Raw genomic sequence first — 26,698 nt, 5'->3', positions numbered from 1 at the left:
TACAGTTATAAAAATTTCGTGTAATTTTGACATCACGCAAAGTGCATATCTGCACACACAATTACACCTTTAGACCATCATTTCTTCGTTTCAATAAAATATCAACATTTTCGAAACGAAGATGAACACTTTATAAAGTGATTTGAAATCCAACTTTTCAATGTCGCGTTTATATTTTAATGTCGAACAAAAGTTACAATAATTGAAGATATCGATCCGATTTCGCGATGCGAAAACAAAACAAAAAAAAAAAAAAAAAATACGTAGAGTGAAAACTAGCTGTATTGGATGGCATTGTTTCTCGAAAGTTTACACAAACGCAACAGCGTTATTGTTCGCGTTCGAATAGATGACACTTCTCGCCATTATTTTTAATTAAAACGCCGGTAAAGCGTGAAAAGTAAATTCTTCAAATTCCAAAATGTATTTTCGCGCGATCGCTAAATTCATTCGCGATCTCGTTTGTCGTCCGAATAATAGAGACGCACGCAGAAAGGGCTGTTAAATATCGTTATCAAATGCGCGAATATATTTCGAAAATTCTCCCTCTCCGTCGAAGCGAAATTTTGCAAAACTCCCTCGGATGTTTTTGCGTACAGCTGCTTTCGTCGCGCGAAATGCGCAGCACAAATGCGGATCCATTTGCTATGTTAAAATATGCAGACGATAGCCTTTGAAGTCACTTTACCCGGGCGCCCATTGTGGAAGCTTTGAGTCGAGTGTTCCGGATCGTTTCGCGTCCCGTGCATCTCAAGTTTCTTTACGAAAGGTTAACCGCTTCCGCCGGCGAGTTTTAATTGCGAGCTTCAATTGCGAACTGTTTGCAATTTAGTAAACATCTACGAGGCAAAGTAATCTCTTTCTCTCTCTCTCTCTCTCTCTCTCTCGCTGACCCCGTCAACGCGTTTCAACGCGTTGAATTTCTTGCGTTCCGAATTTCTTATCCGGAAGATAAGAGATTGAGATAAATATGGATCTCGCATACTTCGCCGAGGATGGATACAAATCAAAAGCGAGCAGAGGAATATTTTAAATTTCGAGAGAGCTGAAAGCGAACTAAGTATACACGGCTTATCCCGTTACACGCATCTTTCTCAAACGAGTGGGGACGTAATGAAGTAACCGAATATATTCCCCTTTTGACGTTAAATAACGAGCAACGATATTCAGATCGAGGAAGGCACAAACCAATGATTACGCATACATTTTCGATCTCGAAAAAAATGTTATATGCGTATATACGGTGTTTGATATTATCTAAATTATTATAAATGAGATTGAAATAATTTTTGTTTAGAGTTATAGCATATAAAAAGAAATTCAAGGATAAATATATATTTTTATATCCTTTTTATAATTTATATTTTTTTTATAATTGTGTTTACATAAGCAGGCTTCAAAATAATACTATCTGGAAATTATCTAGATGAATCGCCATATAATTTTATCTAGATGTATTTGAAACAAAATCATCTCATCTTTATTTAGCTAATTTAACAGGGTGTCTAGTCAGGGAAATCTGGAAAACCGGGCATTGTCAGGAAATTTTACTATTTATCTGGATTTTTGCACATTATTCTACAATACATTTGTCTCAGTAATTTGAAATTTTTTATTAAATAAATGTAAACTTTTCCAGCACGCTAATTTTCTGTGTTAAAAGTCGATTCATCTACAGCGTGTTCGTTAATTTATAATTTATATTTTAATTTATATTTTAAATTTGATATAATATAAATAAAAAAAGGTGATTATTTAAATAGTTTATATGCAGATTGTATAATTGATTAAGATTTTTGTTTTTTTAACTTTCATCCCTTTTCATCGTTGAAACAAAAATATCTCAAGGATTTCATAATTTAACATTTAATTGATCAATCATATAGATATATGCAAATGATATATTTGAAAAAAATAATACTAAAAAGTCAGGGAAAGAATTAATTTCTGGTCTTGGAAAAACTGAAAAAGTCAGGGAATTTTTTTCATTTTTAACTTTCGAACCTTTTCATTGTCGACAAAAATATCTCAAGGATTTCATGATTTAACATTTAATTGATTAATCATACAGATATATGCAAATAATATATTTGGAAAAAATAATACTAAAAAGTCAGGAAATTTTTTTCAATTTTAACTTCCACATCTTTTCATTGTTAACAAAATTATCTTAAGGATTTCATGATTTAACATTTAATTGATCAATCATATAGATGTATGCAAATGATATATTTGGAAAAAATAATACTAAAAGATTAAGAAAGAAATGAATTTCTGGTCTTGGAAAAACTGAAAAAGTCAGGGAATTTTTTTGGTTTTTAACTTTCAAACTTTTTTATTGTCGACAAAAATATCTCAAGGATTTCATGATTTAACATTTAATTGATTAATCATACAGATATATACAAATGATATATTTGGAAAAAATAATACTAAAAAGGACGGGAACATTTAATTGATTAATCATATAGATATATGCAAATGATATATTTGAAAAAAAAAAAAAAATACTAAAAAGTGAGGGAATTTTTTTCATTGAGTCTGCTGGACACCCTGTTTAAAAATCATCTAAGCGCAAGAGTGCATATATGCATACCTAATAAGTGTGTATACATATATACAAGAGAATTAACGAGCACGAAACGATATTGTCGGGGCTTATCATCGATCATAGGGTGGCAGAAGTCAGCGTCCTAGATCGATGGATGAGTCGACAATTTCGTTTTGTGCACCGCGTCGCGATAAAGCTGTGTAGGTGGTTTTTCCGGTCATATATCCTCACGTATGTGCATAAACAGCCACCCACGCGGAAGCTGCGACACGTTCGCGTGGGCAGCTGTGCAAAGTCACATCGCGAAAATGCATGCACGCACGGTGCCCGTCCTGCATCGCATTTATCTGTATCATTCTTGGCAAGCCCGTCACGTCCGTAAGATTTCACTCTCTCTCTCTCTCTCTCTCTTTCTCTCGCCTACACGTGTCCATTCAGTGAAAGAAAAGAGCCAATTCCTCTCTGTTGTCCTTTCGTTTTATGTACAGAAGTGTGAAACACAACGATAAAATCGGCAATTTTTGAAAGCTATATCTTTGGAGCTCGACAGATAAGATAAAATATTGCACAAGATATTTCGAATGTGTACACTGCGAAAAAGAAATTTGTCGAATTCGAATAAATATTTATTATTTCAATACTGCCAAATAGAATAGACATTTATTCGGAACTAATAATTGATGTGGAAAATATTTACTTATTTTTCTCAAATAAATAATTTAGTTGACAATATTGAAATAAATATTTATGAATTTAATAATTTTTTGTGTGTATGAATATTTATTCGCGTCGTTTTACACAGAGAGAATTTTCTCTTAGAATTTACTCTGAAAATCATTGTAATCGTGGGACAATATGGTATTAAAGTAATATAAAAAATATTAATATAAGATATAAAATATATTCAATTAATTTTATAAGTAAATGTGCATAGTAAAAATTCTTTCAATACCGTATTGTCCCACGACTATCGTGATTTTCAGTGTAAATTCTAAGAAAAAATTCTCTCGTGTAGAAACAGAGATTATAAAAGTCGAGATCTCGTAAACCGATATATTTTTATTTCCTGGTAATTTTAATAATAATATATTAATATATATATTATATTATTATATACATATTATTATACATTATTCTACGTATTCGAGAGATCGATTTTATTTTAATATAACTGAAATGCACGTGTTAAGAAGTTGAGGGACTGAATGGATTCGTTTAATCGAGTCTCTTGACTGGAATAATGATATTTTCGACGCCGTTGCGCGCGAAAGAATCTAACTCCGCTTCTTTGGATTGGAATAAAGGGAATAAAACGGGCGGGAAAACGCGATGAAAGTCGAGAAAGTAGTAAGAGGGTGTCTTCGTAACCTCGATGGAAAAGGAGATCGCGAGAGAGAACGGGGAAGCTTGTCGCTTAAACTTTATAACATATACAGTCCGGTCGGGGAACCCGAATAGACTCGGAAAGGCGATAAAAAAAAACGAATGATGCAGCGGATGTTAGCTAAGAATTGAGGAAAGTCAAAACATGGGCTACTCTGCCAACTTTTTTAATAATGCGCCAATAATAAAGCTTTATAAAATTAAATTGTTAAAAAAAATATATATATATATATTAGGGTGGTCGTTAAATTGAACATAATGTTGGATGGTCATAAATCAGCTCCAAATGCAGAAAAAATAATTCTCTAATTTTTTCAGATTTTTATTTTCAGCCTTGAGTCTCCCTGTTTACACGTGTTATGTTATATTCTTATATCAGTTCATTTATTTATTCATTTATATGTTATTTAAATATTATTTATATTATATTTTTTATAATTTGAAAAAATACTTAATTTATACTTCAGTTCTAGATGGAGTCAGCTGCAAAAGTAGTGAACAAAATTATTTAATTTTTCATAAAAGATAGTCATAAATATTATATGGGCTATTCCGCTATTTATATTATTTAACTATTTTATATTATTTTATACTATATTTTCGGTATTTTCAAATAGTTTCAACTTTTTTTTCACTAAAATTTCAAACTATTTACAACAAAAATTGATGACAGAAGCAGCTGCAGAACTGTGGTATTAATAAAATTATTAATAAAATGACATGCCAACAGGGAGACTCAGGACTCAAAATAAAAATCTGAAAAAATTAGAGATTTTTTTTTCTACATTTAGAGCTGATTTACGACCATCCAACATTAAAATTTTGAAAAAACCTATATAACGACCACCCTAATATATATATAATGATAATTTTATTTCGCAATCCGTGTTTTTTATCTTCATTAAAAAATGTTCCAACGAGACGATGTTTTATAAGGAAAAATAATTGGTGAATTTTGATAAATTGTGACTAGTAACGCTGGCTTTGAATTTTTAAATTGACCCTTGTTCCTGCATCGTGCGCCTGTGTCAGCTTTGTTACGGTAGTTACATAATCTTTGGCCTCGCTGTAGTTACCTAGGTGGAAGGCTGCTACAACGGGACCTATTCTACTTGACGTCCGACATGATTGCCATCGTGGTTGTCACTCATTGTCAGATTACAGCTACTGTCTCCGTCGCTTTTAGCATAGCGGTATTTCGTTCATCTTTCGCGATGTCTATAATGGAGAATATCAAACTGTCTCCTTTCTTCCCGGCAAATCTACTGTAATAAGTATTGTAAATTATTCATGGACGGAGAGAGAATTAAAAGTGTTTTACCCTGCAAAGCAAGTGAGCTTTTTCTCACTCATAGTTTCTTCACATTACATTTGAAACAATTATTTTTATCAATTTAAGTAGAAAAGATTTTTCTTTTCAATTATCGATAATTATGGAACCAGTAACAATTTTTAACTTGGAAATAATGAAAGCTAAGGGAGTTTTTGTTTCTCTCTCGCACGCGCGCGAAATGAGAATCAGATCATATACAGTATGTAATTTTAAACTGAGTTTAATATTTCAATTTGATTACAGAATCTTGTAAATGGATATTTTGAATTGTTAAATGTTAAAAAAAAACAGACAAAGATGAATCAATCTCTAAATAAGGGCAAGCATCATTGACGGACATTTTGTTCAATTCTACTGAATTCTCGTAAAATTAAATTATGTATTCTAATAAGGCAAATATATGCTTAATATAATAGCATCATTTTTTATAGTCTATTGATGCGGCAATTCGGACGATTTATCGTTCACAAACAAGGATGCGAGCACTATGTGATAAATCCAATGTGATTAAGTTACGAACGGCGAGATTTATGTGGGGAAACGTAGCGTACAATATGCGGATGGATGGACGGCACATAAATGCCGCAAATTTATCGAGGGAAATGTAAACATTATGAATCTATCCGTTATCGCATGAAATTCATCGTTATTCATCGACTTTTCTTTTTACAAACGTTTAAAGTTTTTTTTGTATTAAAATTGATATCAAATTAATTTCCTCGGGAACTGTAAGAGAAACATCGAGATTTAGCAGTATATTTCAAGCGCTTATACTTAAATGTAATTTAATACATTTAATGGATCACACATATATGTGTATTTTATTAACGAAATACATTTCTCTTAAAAGGAAGTTCTGTCACATCTTATTTAAAGCTGAAAAGCTTCAAATGTATTAAGCTTAAAACGGATGTTTCCATATATGTATAACACTAAATTACAGTATGTCTGCATAAGTGGGATGTATTTTGTTAATTATATTATATTTAAAAATTTGTGTCATTATGTGTGTAATATAAATACTCTCTCGCAGGAATTTAAAAAATTCGCGTAATTGCTTTTTCATTTATTTCATTGTTATCATTTATGTCGTATACATGTTTTTATCAACAATTACAATGTAGTATTTTAATCTGGCATTTTTGACACCTCTTCGAAACTTTCCAGTTTCATTTCAAATCAAACCACTTGACTTGGCACAATGCAACGAAATTATTTTCACGAGGAATAAATAACGCACAATGTTACGCAATTAATACACATTTATTACATATATATGAGAATAAATGGCGCTTTAATAACTTCAAAAAGTTCAGAAATATTTCCATGATCAAAGTTCAATAATTGCATAATTTTCCCATTTCATGGAGGAAATGAAATTTTATCAATTATTAATAATAATGTAAAGTTTCTTTCGCGTTCAAATGGAGAGAAATTCAACTTTGTTTATATCTTTGCATCAGTTTTTCATTAATTAGGATGGTGATATTAAGATCATAATTATTTTGAAACTTTTGGTATTTTCCCTCAATGATTTATATCCGCGACAATCGATCGAACAACAAAGCTGCTTTGAACTAATGAAATTCCAGCCAGTGTGTAAAAGAGATACACAAACTAGCTGATATGCGGGCACGAGAAGAGAAGAGAAAAGAGCAGTCTCGACCGAACCGCAACCAGTTTCTCCAATATTTCATTAAAATTATTTGGAAAACTAGCAATAAAAAAATCGATAGCGACTGCTCGTGGAGGTTGCTTTTATCAATAAATTGGCGCAGTGTGCTCGTTCTATGTCTTTTTTACTTGCGCTCTTATACTTTTTTTTTATGTCGCTGTCTTTAATTCGTTGTACATAGCTTCAGTTTTTTTTGTCCCCGACATACATATATGTAACTGTACCAATGATTATATTTCTAATCCCATTACTATCAAATTAATAAATATCCGTAAATAAAAGTTTGTTTGTTTTCACAGACAAGTAAATGTTTTCTTCTTTAATATTAAATTGAATATATTTACAAAATAAATATTTTTTGTTTCATTTTTTAGAATATGAAAATATTGATCGATGTACTTATTGTTAACATAGACAGATATGCATGGAAATATTTTCAAGTGTTATGCAAATTCATAAATCTAACTTAAATTGTGATTTATTTTATTCAGTATCCACGATTTTTAAGTAAAATTAAATAAAAAGAACATGAATGATGGTATTTTGAGCCAGAAAAATTATTTATCTTTTTACTTATTGTAAATCATTTTTTGGAATTTTTATAATTTAGAATTAATATTTATTTCGTAATAAATATTACAAATAAAAGAATGTTTTATAATATTGCAATATTATTTATGTATAGAATATAAGAGAAAACCTGGACGATCGCCAGAAATTTTTAATTTACATTTTTTGCATATATATGAACAAAGTTTTAGATTACAGTGAGCTCTTCCAGGCTCTCTTTGATTTTTAATAAATTATTTTTTATCATCTCAATCTACATTATCCTTAAACTAAAAATAATTTATTAAATCACTCACCGATACGATGCACAATAATAAAGGTGTTGTAGACAATATATTGATCTGTAAAATACAAATATATTTAAATTAGAAAGAGAGAATATAAAGTTCAAAATAATTAATATTTCACGAAATAGTCATTACACATAAAGACATTTTTTTATTAATCTTTTGAACAGAGATTTAAAACTTGTTTATTAGCCTGCAAAATTTGTTTAACAGAATTGTCGTTTGTTTTTATTTGTGTAATACTGTATTTGCACATAACATAAAATCTCATTCCTCGATACTTTCGATATAACATGCTTACTTGTAAACAATATTTATTATTAATAATTTAATATCGTATATTTATATCGTACATTTATTATCGATAATTTAAAATCGAATCTAACCAACCAAATAATGTTTAGGATATAATACTTTATATACAGTACCGTATATAATTATAATTGTAACGATGATAGCATTAATTACAACAATGAGTTGCTTCCGCTTCGACACTCGTTAAATAATCGATCGATATTTAATTTACGTACACTTTTGATACGAGAAATAACCGCGCGCCATAGATTACAAAACCTCTCAAATTTGAATTCCGCTGGAGCATTGCAGTCCAGTTCCGCGATTCCGAGTTTGTAAATGCGCGCGAATCTATTATGGCTGTCATCGCGAGCCGCGGAACCGGAAGTCGAGATGGCGCTGCGCGTGCGTCTACCGCGCGCGCGGCACGCTGTCATTTATTATAGTGCCGCGTGCTGTTTGCGTTACGAGTGTAATCACGCTCGAGCGTCGAGAATGATTAATATCGAAAAACGAAGTCAGTGATCGCCGCAACCAATGCTGCGAACGTTATTGTTGCACATCAATCATTACCTCGTGATACTGCGAGTCGAAAGACTCGGTATCATAATGTAATGATTGATTATAACAATTAACATTCGCAACGTCAATTGCAGCGATCAGTGATTCCGTCTTACGATATTTTCACGATTTTCGACGGTCGCCAGCAATTATACTTGCAACGCAAACAATAGTTATATCATCTCATCGTATTCGCGAGTACGTAATTACGATTGTAAATGATAAAATATCGCGAATAAATATATCGGCCGTGGAAGTAAATGTAGCGGGAGCATCGGGAATGTTTGAAATGTAGCATCGGGAGTGTTTGAATAGTATCATCGGGAGTGTTTGAATCGTCGCATCGGGAGTGTCGAAAAAAGTATCGAGCGATCGATTATATTATGCGTCAATATAGTTTATGCAAGGTTTCGTCAAGTTTGACAGCTTCAATAATAGCTTATTATTAGAGTGAGTATTAATACATTTCTCGGAAAATTAAATTAAATATCTTTTTTGTAAATAAGTGTATAATGTCAACCATAATTAAATAATTATCAGATTGTCGTATTATTCAAATATAATATATTATCTGACGGTGATTATTTCGTTCCACGCTATCATAATTCGAAGCATGCACACACATGTACTTTATTAAATATTTTAGTCAAATATTGTATTATTATAGATAGAGTTTCATCTACCTTGTACGAATTTGAATACAAGATTTTTATTAGTTTTACAGATTAAAATATTGATCAAAATTTGTATTGTAAATCAATATCGAGGTTGCAAATATTATTTTATTAATATATTTATAAAAAAAATAACGCTATTGTCCTTAAAGTAATTAATATTTTAATCAATTTTTTATGAAAAAAAATTTATTAGAAATTGAATGTTTGTATAATTATATAGGTACATATATATATATACTTTAAAGATTATAAAGTTCAATAAATTAATCCACTTAATTCTCAATATAAATTTAAATTATTTTTAATTTTTTAAAAGGTTTCTTAATTTTAAAAATAATAAAAAATTCTATAGAAGATCTAGTCTTATAATTTTTATTTAAGCACAATATTATTTATATTTTATTAATTTCTTCATTCTCTAGTCTTTATTTAAAAACAATTGATTAGGCTATCTTAGCATAATTATTATATTGCGGCTGTTTAATTTATTAATCTATTATTGAACAAAACAAATTTTGAAATATATATTTTTCAATAATCCATATTTTTGATAAACAAGCGAATGTATAATTTTTATATATTGCCTTATAGAATTTTTTGTCTAATTTAAAATTATAATTGGATTAATAAAATTATAAATTATTAAAATATTTTTATTTAATATTGATAAATTGATATTAATATTAATTAATTACATTTTTCTTAAATTTTTAAATACGTAAAGGAATTAATAATAAATAATTATAATTTAAAAATATTTCCCTCTAATTATATATTTCTTTCTCGCTTTATATCATATTAACATTTAAATTAATAAATATTTTTTAAATATATTTAAGACTTACAAATTTAATATTTAAGGATTTTTAATATTAAGTTTTTTATATAATAAACGGAACACAAATAATTTTTTGTTCAATTAGATTCAATTTCCATGTCTCAAAATGTATAAAATATCGGAGATAAAAGGATCTAAAAAGAGGAAAGATTCTTATATTGCACATTTATGTAAATAGTAATTATCTCACGGTTGCTTGCCATCCCGGATCTCCTTTCTTGTCTGTCCTTTGCTGCTTCTTCATTCACTTGCGATTAATTACGATCGCGCGTGCGCTAATTAGCAAAATACGGTAATCATTTTGCAATGCTTTACACAGCACTCTCGTCGTTAATCGTAATGCGATGTATATTTTATTAAAACGCAACACGAAAGAAAACGGTCGTGTAACAGACTTTCGAGCTATAATAATTTATCTAAGATGTTTTATTAATGATCGAAAATTACATCGTTCATTATTTTGATACCACGGGATATTACGTTAGTAAAATAGATATTTAACATAAATCCGCAAAAAAAAAGAACGCATTATTAATAAACAATCGATGTATCGTATCTCTTCGTTAACAGGTACACTTATTTTTCGTATTAATGTACTATTAATGATAATTTTTAATTAAATCGCAGTTTCGCGCGACCGTGTTTTTTTCGCGTTCTATTCACGTCGCAATATAATAAAGTGCGTGTCGTGTATGATTAACGTCGTGTTTACTGGTGCCAAGTATCCCGTGAATGTCGTATTTTGTTGATTAATATGCGCGCGCGATCGTAATTAATTGTCTTTTCGCAAGTATTATAAAGGGGCATGCAAAGAGTGAACAAAAGAGAGGAAGAGAAAGCTTTGGATGACATCAGGCATTGGCGGGACAATCGCAGGCTATACTACTTATAAGTTAATTTATCATAAAACTGATTGCTTATTTATATGCACGCTTGTTGATAGTGATTTATTTTATGTATTATGATATAAGATATTCTCCTTTCCATTTCAGAAAATATTATTTGAATATAAGATATTTGTAATTTATATACATATATGTATATAAATTATTAAGATTTATAGTTATCTATATTATTTATATAAAACTAGATTTTAATTTAATTTAATTTAATTTATTGTTCATTATTTTTATTTTTATTTTTTATTAAATTTAATTTAACCTAATTTATTTTATTTTATTTGTTTTAGAAGCTTATTAAGGAGCAGCAGAGTCAACAAAAGAGAGGAGGAAGATGCTCGGAGTAGCATCGGGCAACGGCGGAACAATCGTGAGGTAAACTATTTATAACTTCATTAATTTATTACTTGCAAAATCGATTGCTTGTTTATGTACGCGCTGACGATAGTGATCTATTTTACATAATGCGATATAAGAAAAATAATTTATATATATCTATATACAATGTACACATTTAAATTATTAAGATTTATAATTATCTAGATTATTTATATGTAAAAACTATATAGATTTTTTATTTTATTTTATTTTAATTGTTTTAGTAATCTATTAAAAGATGAATCAAAATTTTTTCGGAAATTATATAATTTTATTTATTAAATATCTGATCTGATTTTCTTGAAACATTAATTATTTTAAGCTGTATTCTAATTAGAATATATTTTCTTATTTTACAGATCAATATTGCGTGCTGCAAATCCGCCGCTGCTGCACAAATCGGTGAGTGCGATCAGTCATTTTTTATTTTAAAATTAAGATAAAAGAATATTTTATTAACGGTCAAGAGATTTAAAAGGTCAACAATTTAAAAATTTCGCTTGTGCGCTAAAACACATATAGGTACTTGAAAAATTTTAAGCAATCGTTCGAAAGTATACAAATATAATAGTACTTATAAAAAAGAACCCTACTTAAGAAAAAATAAGAATTTGTCAAGAATCAGAACTATGACGGTCTTCATTTAATTCGCAGACACTTGAACTATTCATATGCATTTGAATATAAAAATACCAATATTCAGTATTTTGCATATTAAATATCTCCGATTGTTTTTCTTACGTTTTATATAAAGAAATATATAAATGAATTTTATTTTATGAAATCGATTTCGTCTTTTGACAAAATTTATCTAAGAATCAATCCTATATAATAAGACATTTTTTGACGATTGCAAGAGTCAAGATTCTTTGACAAGTTTTTCGCACGAACCGCGCGTAGGGAACGATATTTCAGAAAAAATCGCGTTTTTTTTTTTTTCTTTAAATCTCGTTTGAATCGGAAAGCAGCTTTGTCGGCAGCCGGTCGCGCTCGTGTTACTACGATAATCAAGACGGCGCGAAATGGTCCCGTGGCGCCGGTAAATACGCGGGATGTCCTACGGGAGGGTTAACATGTGAAAAAATTGGTTACGCTCCGCGAGAATTTGGCGCGAGGGTGGGATCGATATTTCTTGCGCCGCACAATCACCCTCTATATGCAAACTCAAACGCCGCGCGTTCTTTCCGCTTGGGACGACCCGTCTCCACTCGTCGATCGCGTTTTCCCGACCTACACCGAACCCAACCCACCCACACTCGCCTACCCTCTAGGGATCCTTTGCGACGTTTGCGACCGAACTTACTCGTTTTGCATTAAAGTTAATAAAGCAGCTGCTTGAGCACGCTCAACTTCGTTATTTCGTTCGAGCAATTCGTTCTCTCGAGGTGGGCGAGATGGAACATCGACGAAGGACGAACGGTTGTACCAACGTTTGATGTAATTACCGCGAGATTGTGGAGGAATGAAAGTGGGCGGCCTCTTTTTTTACGCGGCTATTTCATTTTCCGAGGGAATGCCTCTTTTGTTACGTCACGAACGAAATCGGAGATATAACTGTACTGTCCCTCGATGTTTTTCCCGAAGATAGTCATGTCCCTACTGCGATATTTTTACGCGGATTCGTTATCGGAGAGCAACACCCGCGTGTTGCGCGATATGTATATGTACATAGACGTATGTATCTTCGTGAGATAACAAACTGCGGTTACTTGAGATATTACTCGCGCACAAGCGTGGCTGTAATTTATGATGATAATTATCTACGCGAGTTCGCGTGGAACATTTCTGGATTTGAATATGCATCAGGCTCTAAAGAAGTTATGTACGTTTACTTCCTTACTTATTACTGGACATTTTTCAGTAATGTCGGAGTAAATGTTCCTTTAATAAAATACGAAAATATGATAATAAAGTAAATTGCGATAATATTATCTTTGTTAAATTACATCTTATTGATTATTTATTATAAAAGAAGATTGCTTTTTGGTTAATAGTCTAACAAAATTTCAAGTGTGTTTAAAAATTCTCAAATTATTAATGCTATATATAAATTTTAATTATTATTTGGTAATTGAAACACATCTTATTGCACAGTATAATATTATAAATGGATCAACTATAAAGTTATTTAAAATTTTGTAGAAATTTGAATTTTTGATATATCCTTTAGCCTAATAAAATACGAAAATATAATAAAGTAAATTGTGGTATCTTTGTTAAAATTATATCTTATTAATATTTGATTATAAAATAAGATTGCTTTTTTTGTTCATATTTTAACAAAATTTCAAGTGTGTTTAAAAATTCTCAAATTATTAATGCTATATATAAATTTTAATTATTATTTGGTAATTGAAACACATCTTATTGCACAGTATAACATTATGAATGGATCAACTATCCAGAAAAATTATTTAAAATTTTATAGAAATTTGTATTTTTTTTAAATATTTAAATTTCAGCAGCTGTTTTGTTTAAAAGGTAAGCTACATTATATATATACATTTTGCATGCGATAATGCCTAAAATGTCGCACTTTCATGCACTATTGCATGGTGTTATTTTTATTGAAAGCTATTTTATTATATATGGAATTTCAACTGATGATTGCAAAATGAAAATATTATTTTTATACATAATAATTTAATTATCTAATAGTAACTTAATTAAGACAAGAATGTATATATACATGAGAAAGAATTTTCTCTTAGAATTTACCATGAAAATCATGGTAATCGTGGGACAATAAAATACTAGAAGAATTTGTATAAGAGTTTTTCTGATTAATATTTACCACAATAAAAAATATGTATATTTAAAAATATAAATATGTATGCAATAAATTTTACTATGCATGTAATAAAATTAATCGAACATATTTTATATTTTATTGTGGATATTCATATTTTTTATTGTGATGTAAATATTAATCAAAGAAATCCTAATAAAAGTCTTTCAATATCATATTGTCCCATGATTATCATGATTTTCAGAATAAATTCTAAGAGAAAATTCTCTCTGCGTATAGATCGAAAACTGTCACTTAATTATCTGTTACTTCTATACTCCTTTCACAATTATAACTTATTTCGTATCAATAAATCATTCAAACGTTTCTACTTACCACCAAGATATACAGTTCCTCTTAAAGTGTGATATGGTTTTCTCTGATCGATCTCTGGCTCTTTCGTCTGAAAAAATAAATCGATAATAAATTAATATATGTGTCGCATCTAACTGCAAGGAAAATAAAGAAACGTTCCATCGCGGAAAAGTTTCGCGAAAGAGTTCGACATCTGCTATGCAACACGTTGTTCCTGATTACTGCGTACATTTGTTATTCTAAATCTTCCTTTCTGAATTGTTCTCGTCGTACAGAACCGTTTATGGGCAACGTGTTGATTTTATGACGGATCATGGTTAAAACCTCGTACGATCTCGCGAGACCCGGCGAAAGTATTGAATTGCAGCTAACAAGTCGCGAACTTCATCGTAAAGTCAAGCCGTTTAGAAGATTGAGAAGTGGCTTATATATCGAGAATTCTACGAGAGAGAGTCTTCCACTTCTCTCCGCGAGTATGAATAATTATTCCGTGATACGCGATCGCTTTTGGGGAGTAAATGTCTGGAAACTCTTCGTTGGTATTCGCGAGGGGATATTAAAGAAGTGTAGGATAACTCGTTTAATCTTTACACCGTGCGTAATAAAGTACGTAATAAAACTCAACCCTGAGTGGAACTTTTTTTTCTCTTACTTTCGATCTCGATTTTCAGTTTAACATTTACTTTGATACTTTAAACAAGTCAGATTACCCTCTTTTCAAACTATTCAACTTATACCTTCTACTTAAGACGGCGAAATTCTATTTGAGTTGATTTCGAATTTTGCTCCTACTTTAATATTTCTTAAAGAATTTTTTTCAATCTTTTTTAATATTATTCGACCAAATATTCTGATTTTTTTCCTCTAGCCTTATTGTAAAACAATTTTTTCGATTAAATTTATTATCATAAAAATTCTCAGCGTTCATTCGCATATTCAACATTAATAAAAAAAGGGAGAGAAATTATTTTTATAATTATGTATATAATAATTTAAAAAATTCTTTATATTTGAGTTAAAATTTTGCTTCTACTTTAATATTCCTTCAAGAGTTTTGCAATTTTTTTAAATATTATTCAATCAAATATTCTATTATATTATTTTTTTTCTGTAACCTTATTGTAATTTTCGAATAAATTAATTAACATAAATATTATTAGCAATTATTACACAAATTCAATATTAATAAAAAAATATAGAGAAGTTATTTATCTAATTATGTATATAATATAATATAAAAAAATTATTTTTTATAATAATTAAAGATTATAGTAAAGAGGTGCGAAATTCCACCTCGAGTAGAATTTCTCGGTTCTATTGTAAGTAAAAGTTTGTAAGAAGTTAAATAGTTTTGTGAAAAAAGGATGCCTAAAATATTTAAAGCGGATGTTACGTTGAAAATTGAAATTGAGAGTAGGAGAAAAATTTCAACTTTGCGTTTGTTTGAACTTTAGGCTAGACCGCGCTTTTCAGAAACTTTTCTGAAACGGAAAATTGAGATATCCTCCTTACTGTTGCCGGTAAATAAGATAAACTCGGTTTCTTCCTCTCGTTCGGAGTGGCATTCCACTCGAGTGCAATTGTACACAGTGGAATATACACAAATGCATCGAATGTACGCGAAATACATTGCAGATGCATCGCCAAACACGTGTTGTCTGGACTGTGTCTTTCATTTCCGAATATAACTATTTCGACAATATATCTTCATACACGGCTATCTATTTAATGATTTTTCAAGATATAAATGCGCTCATTATATACGATCCTATTAATTATTATAACAGTTCGCGCTATATATAATTAGGTTATCAAACCTCTTCATCAAGCCATTAAATATTAACTATGCATATTATTATTCGATATCTAACCCATCTCGATTTGAAATTTTACTCCTATTTTCAATCTCAATTTTCTCATGTTTATATAATCGAAAGGGTTTCGAAGTTTAATTATATGGGAATTGATTGCGAGGTTTAATTTATATAGAAATTGAGTTTCTATTTTGTATCTCAATTATTGCTATGATAGACTATCAACTAACTAGTTTGTCATTTACAAGGTAAAAAAAAACGAGCAAAATTACAGATTGAAACAGCTTTAAAAAAGGATGCTTTAATCTTGCTTAAAGTATCAAAATAGAACGTTGGATTACAAATTGAAATCGAGAATAGGAAAAAAATTTCAACTCGGAATATCAGTTTACCAATCTCGCATATCGCATAGTCGTTAAAGTGCAATTAAGTCGTAATTTCACTTTAAACACGCGTGACAGTGAAGTTAATAATCTTATGAACTGCTAATTAAATTGTCCTTGGCTCACATGCTATCCCGAAGTTCTTCGCATTTCATAGACGAAATTACGTTGCATAAATATGTCGCGCTACCTAAGGCAGTTAGACGGAAATTTTACTGCCATTAATAAAGCTTTTAATAGAAAAGCTATAAGAGCTTTCAATACGCGAAAATGCATTCAAGTAAGCAAACAAACACGTAATATGTCCCAAAAATATATTTAATTGATAATATTCTATTAAATAACATTTTTTCCGATCTATTATTATTAAAATGCATTAGAATAGGTTTTTTCTTTCTTTTGTAAAAATTAATTTATTATTTTTGAAATTATGAATTCGATTACACTTGAATAAACGCAGGAACCACGAGGAGCAATTATCTTAATAACTTTAGAGGAGCATATCCCTCTTTAAGCACGACTAATTTTTATTTATAACAGAGAAAAGTCGTCTCTTGTATGCGTGAATATTTTTGTTTTGAAAAATGAATTATTTTCCTCTGTGTTTAATTGCATTTGCCTGCAAATTAATGTATTACGAAGTCTTTTTGACGTGAAATATAACAAAGGTATATTTATATTTATTATGAAAGACTTGAGGAAGTTAACGCGAAGAGAGAAATATTTTCCCCGATTAACGCGAAATTTCTAAGTTTGTATAGCTGTATAGGGAGTTACGGATAGCTTCCTTTACATCACCTAAATACATCGGCAGGGTAAGTTTTGGCTCTGCCAGCCAACTACTTGATAGGCTAACATGGTCTGGTTCTGCGAGCACCTTGTTGCAAGTGACTTGCCGCTAAGTTTCGGTTAATGCGCCTAACTATATATCCTGAACTTTAATCTTCGCCCAGTTATTTGCATAAGAATAATAAATTGGCCGCCAGGAACGTCTATTTCCCAAAACAGGTTTATGGATATCTGTATATCACGATTACTCGCTTTTTCCTCATTCCCGGAATAACGACGAGAGTGATTTTAAAGACCGAGAAACAGTCTCCAGCTCTATTATTATTACGATCTATTGTTACGAGCAACGACGGAATCAGCGGAATTACATTGCGGTCAGTGATCATTAGTGAGCTTTCTCTCTCTCTCTCTCTCTCTCTTTGCATCTGGGAATAATTCACGTTGTGCGATATAACAAGCGGCCGCTTTTAATTATAACTATCGCATACATTTATTTACAAATGGCGTCCGTTCCATTAAATTAATTCTCACTACAACGGCGTGCAGGCCGTAATCCTGCCGCTTTATATATGTAATCAAGGATGTATACAACGCCAGGGTGTCTAGCAGTTAGGGAAATCTGAAAAACCGGGTCATTCAGGGAATGTTATAAATCTGGAATTGTCAGGAAAAATTCAGGAAATTATTTACTATTTATCTGGATTTTTTTACGTTATTCTGCATTTGTCTTAATAATTTGAAATTTTTTATTCAATAAATATAAACTTTTCCTTGACTCCAAGCACGCTAATTTTCTGTGTTAAAAATCGTTCGTTAATTTATATTTTCATCGTCGTGTTATTTTATTTCAACGTATCATCTATTACAAAATATATTATAATATTGTTCAAGAACTTAATTTTAATTCATTTTTTATTAAAAATTAATACACTAATTTTATTAAAAAAGTTTTATTTAAAAATTTTGTTGTGATATTAGATATCATTGAATATATTATATTAAAAATAAAATTTGATATAACATAAATAAAAAAGATTATTTAAATAGTTTATTGCAAATTGTATAATTGATTTAAATTTTTGTTTTCATGATTGAACATTTAATTGATTTATCATACAGATAATATGCAAATTATATATTTGGAAAAAATAATACTAAAAAATCAGGAAATTTTTTCATTTTTAACTCAACTTCCGAAACTTTTCATTGTTCACAAAAATGTCTCAAGGATTGAACATTTAATTGATTTATCACATAGATATATTTGGAAAAAATAATACTAAAAAATCGGGGAAAAAATGAATTTCTGGTCTTGCTGGAAAATCTGAAAAAGTCAGGAAATTTTTTCATTGAGTCTGCTGAATACCCTGAACGCCAAATCGTCGCGCGCGAGTAGAAGATCCGTGTAATCTTCCTGGCTTCGTTCCCGATTGGGAAATTCGTGCAATCGGTATGTCGATCAACAGTAAATTTGGATGTTTCGGAGGTGAAATAATTGCTTCATCGGAAAAGTTTCTTGGCGAGTTTCTGCCGATACTCGATACTTGGTCGGGTCGAAAGGAGAGCAAGGGTAGAAATCCATGTTTTTAGTAAAACGCTCTAAGATAATACTCGAACTACCGTGTTCTCGCGCGAGTGCTTGTCCGATATCTGCGATATCCGGGATGACTGTCTCTTCACGGAACACTCGTATTAATCGATTTCACTTCTTGCGTATACATATCTAGGTTACGTATGTGTGATTCACAGAGAGGAGGTCCCTTATTTAACTCGCGCAGTGATACTAACGACGTGGAAATTACCAGGCTTTAAGCTTCAAGAGATAATCGTGCTGAATCTTGCCGAGATCTTCTACATAATCCGAGAATTACGCCGGAAATTACGTCATAATATATTATATCGCGAGACTGCGCGACTATTACACTCTGTTCGACAAAAAAAATTCATCAGAACGAGACTAGTCGGTTCTTATAATTTTTTCAATGCTGAATATGAATCTGGTTTCCAAATTATTCCATCACGTTACGACTTTGAAACATTTTTAATTAAAATTGCAAAAAGGGCTTTTTCATGAATTATAACTATAATATGTGATGTGCTAGAGAAGTTTTATTGCAATCAAAAGAAGATTTCAACCCTCCTCGAAAGACATTTTTGATATGTTGGTTATGATCAATAATATATCCATGGTTAAATCTTATTGACCATAAACAGTATTTGCTGTTACTTAAATAAAATTATATAGATGATTATTTGGATAAAATTTTGGCGTTATATCTTATCTTTATATAGATAATAAAAAATATATATTATCTACGTATATCTGCACATCTCAGACAAAAAGAAGTTATCTTTATTAAATTATGTAGACTAATGTTGAGATAATTTTGGTTTAGAGTTATAGCACATAAAATGAAATTAAAGTAAGGTATATATACAATTTTATGTTTCTTTTTTATAACTGCGTTTATAAGCGGTCTTAAAAATAATATTATCTGGAAGTTTTCTAGCTGAATCGCCATATATATAATTTTATCTTTTATCTTAGATATAAAACAAAATCATCTTCACCTTATCTAGATAAATTTACTTATTTTCATCTCGTCTTTATCTAGCTAATTTTAAAATCATCTGCCCATAATCGACATCAAAAATTCCTTTCGAGGGTCAAAAGTGTTAACAACATACTTTATATTGATTACAATAAAACTTCTCCCTCGCGTCACATATTGTAGTTATAATATGACAAAGTTCACGAAAATAGTCCTTTTTGCAACATTAATTAAGAATCTGAAAATTGTGATGGAGCAATTTTCGAGTTAATTTTTTGTCTCGAACAGTGTTATTTTTCGCGTTTGGATATATATAAAGGAGCTTTCCGCTCTTAATCCTTAATATTTCTCGCGAATCTCATTTTCGTCGCGATTCGAAGGGAATAAATTCTCCCGCGAATTGGCTGCAGCCGGAGAAAGTAAGTTTCCCCGAGATCTTCTCATCTTCCCCGAATATTCGTTATCTTAATCAGTCGCGACAACGTGTAGCGCCATTACGAACTCATCCCGGTCGGAAGTTCCTTCTTGCGATTAGTTTTCTCTAACTCGGGGAATACGATGAGTGTCTTTATACGTACGTAAGCGTGAACGTGTATATATATATATATATATATATATATATATATATATGTATATGCATTTTGGAGAAATTCGCGTTACTCCAGCAGCCATTCGCAATAGACGATATCACGGATTCGCCTCTCAATTTCGATGTTAGAAGCGCATCCGTGAAACGGGTGAATACTGCCGACGCAGAATGAAGCAATCAAAACTTGGTTACGTTATTAAAATGCGGTCGCGCATAAATTTCAGTTTTCTCACTGTTAGATTTCGAGATTGGTGACCCAATTAAAGACGCATCGGTCTCCGATAAACCGCGACGCGTTTAGTATTAATGAACGATAGCATTTGCAGGCGCTCAGGGAAATCTGGAAAACCGGACATTGTCAGGGAATTTTAGAAATCTGGAATTGTCAGGAAATTTTTCACATTATTCTACATTTGTCTCGATAATTTGAAATTTTTTATTCAATAAATATAAACTTTTCCTTGACTCCCAGCACGCTAATTTTGTGTTGTTAAAAATCGAGTCATCTACAGCGTGTTCGTTAATTTATATTTTCATCGTCGTGTTATTTTATATTTCAATGTATTATATATTTCAAAATATATTGTAACATTGCTTAAGAATTATAATATTGTTCAAGAATTTTATTTTAATTCATTTTTTTTATTAAATACATTTTATTTAATACATTAATTTTATTAAAAATGTTTTATTTTGAAGTTTTCTTGTAATATTAGATACCATTAAATATATTAAAATATATGTATTATAATTTGTTAAAATATATTAAAAATAAAATTTGATATAATATAAATAAGAAGGGTGGTTATTTAAATATTATAATGACATGTCTGTTTCGATTATCGTACATAATGCAGATTCATGATTTAACATTTAATTGATTAATCATAAAGATATATGCAAATGATATATTTGGAAAAAATAATACTAAAAAGTCGGGGAAAAAATGAATTTCTGGTCTTGGGAAATCTGAAAAAGTCAGGGAATTTTTTTCAATGAGTCTGCTGGACGTTCTGATTTGTGTGCCATCGCAATCGTTTGATCACGTATAAATCGCCGAAATGCGCGGATAATTCGTGGAAAAATTTGAAAACTTGTTGCATTAATTCCTGATTTCTGACAGTTTTTTTGCTTACAGACATACTCTCGCGGAATATCTTGTTAAATAATCAATGAGCAAGCTCATTACGAGAATCAATTTAATTTTCCTTCTATACATGCTTCCGCCGTGTAATTATATCTTTCAGCGAGTCGAACTCTTATTCGGTTTATTAGCATTTATAATTCTTCCATTATCTTAATTTTATACACAATCTAGGTTGTTTAATATAATCTGGAATACATAAAATTAATTCATGCGATTTTTTGATCGATTATTATATTATACTGATTATTACACATAAATCTTGTGCGATGAAACGATGGTGAAGGTATAAAAATGCTGAGGCGGCACTTTCTCTCTTTTTCTTTCCCTCTGCCCAAAAAATCTAATATTTTTATCTTTTAAATTAAAAGATAATGTATGTGTGTAAGCGTCGATAAATTTGTCATAAAACGGGATTACATTGCAATTTAATATAATCTTGCAATGTAAAGACTTCTCCAATTCAATTATTACTCTCTCTGTTTAAAAAAATTGCAGAATACATTATTTTTGCAAATTGAAAAAATTATAATTATATTATATGAATGCAAAATTCGTATTTACAAAATAAATTTTATACGTTTTTTTGAAAAATGTATCGCTTTTATTATACTTTTACGTCAATTTGAAATGTAATGAACTTGCAAAAAAAAACTTTTTCATTAAACATTGGCTGCAAAATTTTGTCGCATCGCTCTATGAAATAAATGTCACATTTATATCTACACGCATTTTTGCAATTTGGTAATTTTCCAAAGTTACCGAACTACTATCGTAAATTTAAAATTTCCATCGAATTCGAAGCGTAATTTAAAGCGCCGACATTTCATGCAATCCTTCGATAATGTAGGACAATGTAGGATTGGAAATTTCTGTATTGTTCCACTTGGAAGCCAGTTTCCGCATTCATATAGGAAAGAGTCTTCGTATCTATCCGCCTATATTCCACTGAAAATATTATAATATCGGCCATTTATATACAAGGTATCCCAGACCTCGTTAATGGGAGACGATTTTTCTCCTCAGCGAAAATGTCGAGAAACGTCATCATTTTTTAATGTTTCCAATTTTTGAAATCATATATCTTTGTAACTAAAAGCCTTAAATGAAAATTCTATTGAAGTAAACTTTACCTGAAATTAACTACAAAATGTAGTTTTGTTAATAATTTATTTTTACAAGGCTTGGTTTACAAAAAAGCTTTTATTTAATCGTTGATAACTCGAGAATTATTGGTGCCTGGACATTTTCGCTGAGGAAAAATCCTCTCCAAATCGCCTCAGGAATCTCCTATTAACATGTGATAGGTCACGAACACCCTATATATATATATATATGTATATATATATATGTATATATAGGGTGTTCCCGACCTATCAAATGTTAATATATATATATATATATACATATATACATATATATATATATATATATATATATATATATATATATAGTGCTTCACATTCGCGATTTCGAGAATGTTGACTTAAGCGCTGTGCACATTCGAAATATTACATGTATGTGGGCCCTCAAGAGATTCTGCAGAGCTCTCGGTCGTCTCTCATCTTTTGTAATTACAGTCAACTTTCGGATAACTATACAGTTCTCCGTTTCGTTTGCTCTCCCCTTCATTCCGAATCTCACTCTCTCTTCTTTCTTTTCCCTTTTCAAATATGAAGAAGGTGACACCGAATCGACGTAATTATTAATTATTTCAGAACTCAAATATTGTTCTTTATCGCACTTTTTTTTTCCTAATAGCGGCGACATTCGCTTTTTCCACATATAAATTAATCTCGACGTATCGTGTCGCCGCGAAAATACTCATTTAATTAAAGCACAGCGATATCTCGTATACACATATATCTATATATATAAATCCGGAAGTTATCACCCGTATAAAGGATTCTCCCCGTCATTTCGCTCGGTCTGGCGGCAAATTCTACCAAATTACGAATAACCACGATCTGATGCGGTATATATCGTTATACGACTTCATTCGCGAATTCGCTCGTCGCCTTCTCGTCGAATATTTCCATCAATTATTATTTCCCGCTATAATGCCCGATGAGAGAGAGAGAAATGGATTTTCAACAACAAAAGATGACATTCTTCTATCGCAATCGATACTCCTTCAGTCATCGTTCCACGTATACATTAAGAGCTTCTCGGTCTACGATCCGTTGAAGAATCGTCTTCACGAGAAAAGTAACGCTGCTCTGCAGATTCTTAGACCCTCCTCTCAAGGATCGTTATCCTCCACATGCTTCGAAATTAATTAAAATTAATATTGAAATAATCCGGCTCGAGAGGGACGACGGGAGGAAAAATCTGTTAAATGAGGAACGAGAGAAGGTGGAAAGTTCGAGCACGGAAAAAAATTAGCTACCGTATAGATAAATTTTAGCTGTCCATATATTACGTATGGAATTGAGTTATCATATACCGAAATTTTAGCTATGACAGCTAAAATTATTATTTACAGCTCAAATTTAGGCATGGCAACTAAATTTCAGGTTGTAATATATATACACTGTTAAATTTCACCCAATTTGAGTTATTTTTAACCATCCCTATAGGTCATCACTGCTCCTACTCAATATGTTATTGTTAATTTAACTAAAACAATGGAGTTAAATAATTTAATTTAAAAAAATGTGTTACATTTGACTAAAATTATTTTATTATTCACTAGGTGTATACGTGTTAATGTAACCCTTTGACTTAATAAAAATGTTTTTAACTATATATTTTCTGTTAAAATAAAATAATAAATTTGATACATATGGTAGTTGAACAAATTTAAATCAAGAAATTTAATTCTTTCATAAAATTTAACTATGGTAGCTAATTTTTTTCCGTCAGGGAGGAAGCAAAAGACATTTTCGACCGAGTGGGAACGTCGCAATTATTATTATTATTATTTTTTTTTTACTTTCAATCGCACGATGGTATCGATTAGACGGTATCGCGCAGCTCGACCGAGCCCGGGAATTTTCGGACGTAATGGTAAAGTTCTCGCGAATTATCTGAAGCGGTTTATAGCGGCGCTCTTTTGCGCGTTCGCTTCTTTCTTTCCTCGCCCTTTATCGTTTCCTTTCTCGAGAAAAAGCAATATTGCCACCGATGGTGCAGCGAAATCCACTTTTACGCGTACAAAAGTTTCTTCTCTCCCTCTTTTGACCCTTCCGCCATATATACCAGAGAATATCGTCGGTATTGAATAAACTTCGCCTAAATTAGATGTGTATGTACATTATGGGACAGAATACATTTTACGGGAATTTTTTCGGCTACCCGTTTGGTTCCTTTGTCACGTTAGATTCCTTGGATCGGTCACGAGGGAATTACCCATGTTTCGTTTGACTTTCTGACGGCGTTTCTTTTTGTTTTTCCCTTATTTTTCTCGTATTTTGGATCTGTCAATTTTACACATTTTTCCTCTTTATTTCAAACGTGAGGCTCTATAAAAAAAAAAACTAGACATTACGGATGCCATATAATGTCGCTTCATATCCCTCGCGCATCTCTTCTACAGTGTTCTGCTTTCTCTTAGAACTGTGTAGGAAAAACAAGGCATGATTTATTTCATCATTCCGTCGGTGGTTACTCTCTCCTTTTATCGCGGGACACCGGGAGAGAAACAGAAATGGAGATGGAAAATGGTGACAAGAGTTATTTTTACTAACGTTCGCCCTGTCCTCCCTCTTTACGACGTGTGTGCCGAATGGCACTTACCCTACTTGTCTTCGGGGGTTACGTGTGCACCATCTTCGGGAGAGAATGTGTGTGCTCATTGGGAATTGCGAACTGTGCCTCGATCGAATTTTAAAGATTTTCCCGCGCCGAGTCGAACGTACATTTGAGAGAGAGAGAGAGCGAGAGAGAGCGAAAGCGAGAGAGAGCGAGAGAGAGCGAGAGCGAGAGAGAGCGAGAGCGAGAGAGAGCGAGCGAGCGAGCGAGAGAGAGAGCGAGAGCGAGAGAGAGAGAGAGCGAGAGAGAGAGGATGGATTATTTTCCTTGAGGGACGATTTCCCGGCGACCGTGTCGAGGAATTTATCTAAGAGGAGGACACGCGCGTTTGCACATCAACGATAAGATGGCCTCGCGCGCGATGCTAAAACCTGATAGGTAGAACATCAGAGAGGAATATCTTTAGCATACATAATATCCCGGTACTTTCGACCATTTCTTTCCCCATAGAATTTACATATATGATAACTATCATTTTTTTTTTAACTTTGAATATTTTCTCAAACTCGCGCCTATTTTTCTTAATAATTTGTGGACATTAAATCATCAAGATCAGGGAAATCTAGAAAGTCGGGCTTCATGATTTAACATTTAATTGATTTATCATATAGATATATGCGAATGATATATTTGGAAAAAATAATACTAAAAAGTCAGGGAATTTTTTTCATTGAGTCTGCTGGACACCCTGAAAATGGATTAAGTCGTTAAGAAAAAATAGACTAGTTTGAAAATAAAAGTATATTCTAAATTCAAAAGAAATCAAATCAACTTTGATGATTTAATCTTCAAGATAAATTAATCTTTATAATTAATTTTTTTAAATTTAGAATATAGGTACTTTTATTTTCAAACTTGCCTATTTTTTCTTAATGACTTAATCCATCTTGATAATTTAATTTTCAAAATTCTAAATTCTAAGATTCTAAATGTAAAAAAAATTCTTAAAGATTAAATAATCTTGCAGATTAAATCATCAAAGTTACGCATTAATCACTCGATGATTTGGTATGACAGAAAAAGAAAAAACTTTACCTTGAAAAGAGTTTTATGTGTCCGATTATTAACGAATATATTTTATATTTAATATTTCTTTCTAATAATTTAAAAAATCGATGACTATAT

At 31.0% G+C, this 26,698-nt stretch overlaps 2 protein-coding genes across 2 annotated transcripts in view; one reads left to right on the top strand and one right to left on the bottom strand.

Annotated features, from left to right (window-relative positions):
- Nucleotides 1–26,698, top strand: part of LOC114934258 (uncharacterized) — a 204,613-nt gene that overhangs the window by 78,908 nt on the left and 99,007 nt on the right. The window contains exons 2-3 of the mRNA XM_029306922.2: nt 11,359–11,443; nt 11,806–11,848. The gene's annotated coding sequence lies outside the window, so the exon portion shown is untranslated. The remainder of the gene's footprint in view (nt 1–11,358; nt 11,444–11,805; nt 11,849–26,698) is intronic.
- LOC114934257 (1-phosphatidylinositol 4,5-bisphosphate phosphodiesterase epsilon-1) overlaps nt 1–26,698 on the bottom strand; it is a 144,370-nt gene that overhangs the window by 96,577 nt on the left and 21,095 nt on the right. Inside the window, exons 2-3 of the mRNA XM_029306917.2 lie at nt 14,571–14,637; nt 7,809–7,853 (exon numbers count right to left, since the gene is read on the bottom strand). The gene's annotated coding sequence lies outside the window, so the exon portion shown is untranslated. The remainder of the gene's footprint in view (nt 1–7,808; nt 7,854–14,570; nt 14,638–26,698) is intronic.

The sequence above is a fragment of the Nylanderia fulva genome, unplaced genomic scaffold (genome assembly GCF_048542155.1).
Source record: "Nylanderia fulva isolate GAGA-0341 unplaced genomic scaffold, ASM4854215v1 Scaffold24, whole genome shotgun sequence".
Lineage (NCBI taxonomy): Eukaryota > Metazoa > Arthropoda > Insecta > Hymenoptera > Formicidae > Nylanderia > Nylanderia fulva.
Note: the sequence above shows the minus strand (reverse complement) of the source record. Positions and strands in the feature narration are given on the sequence as shown.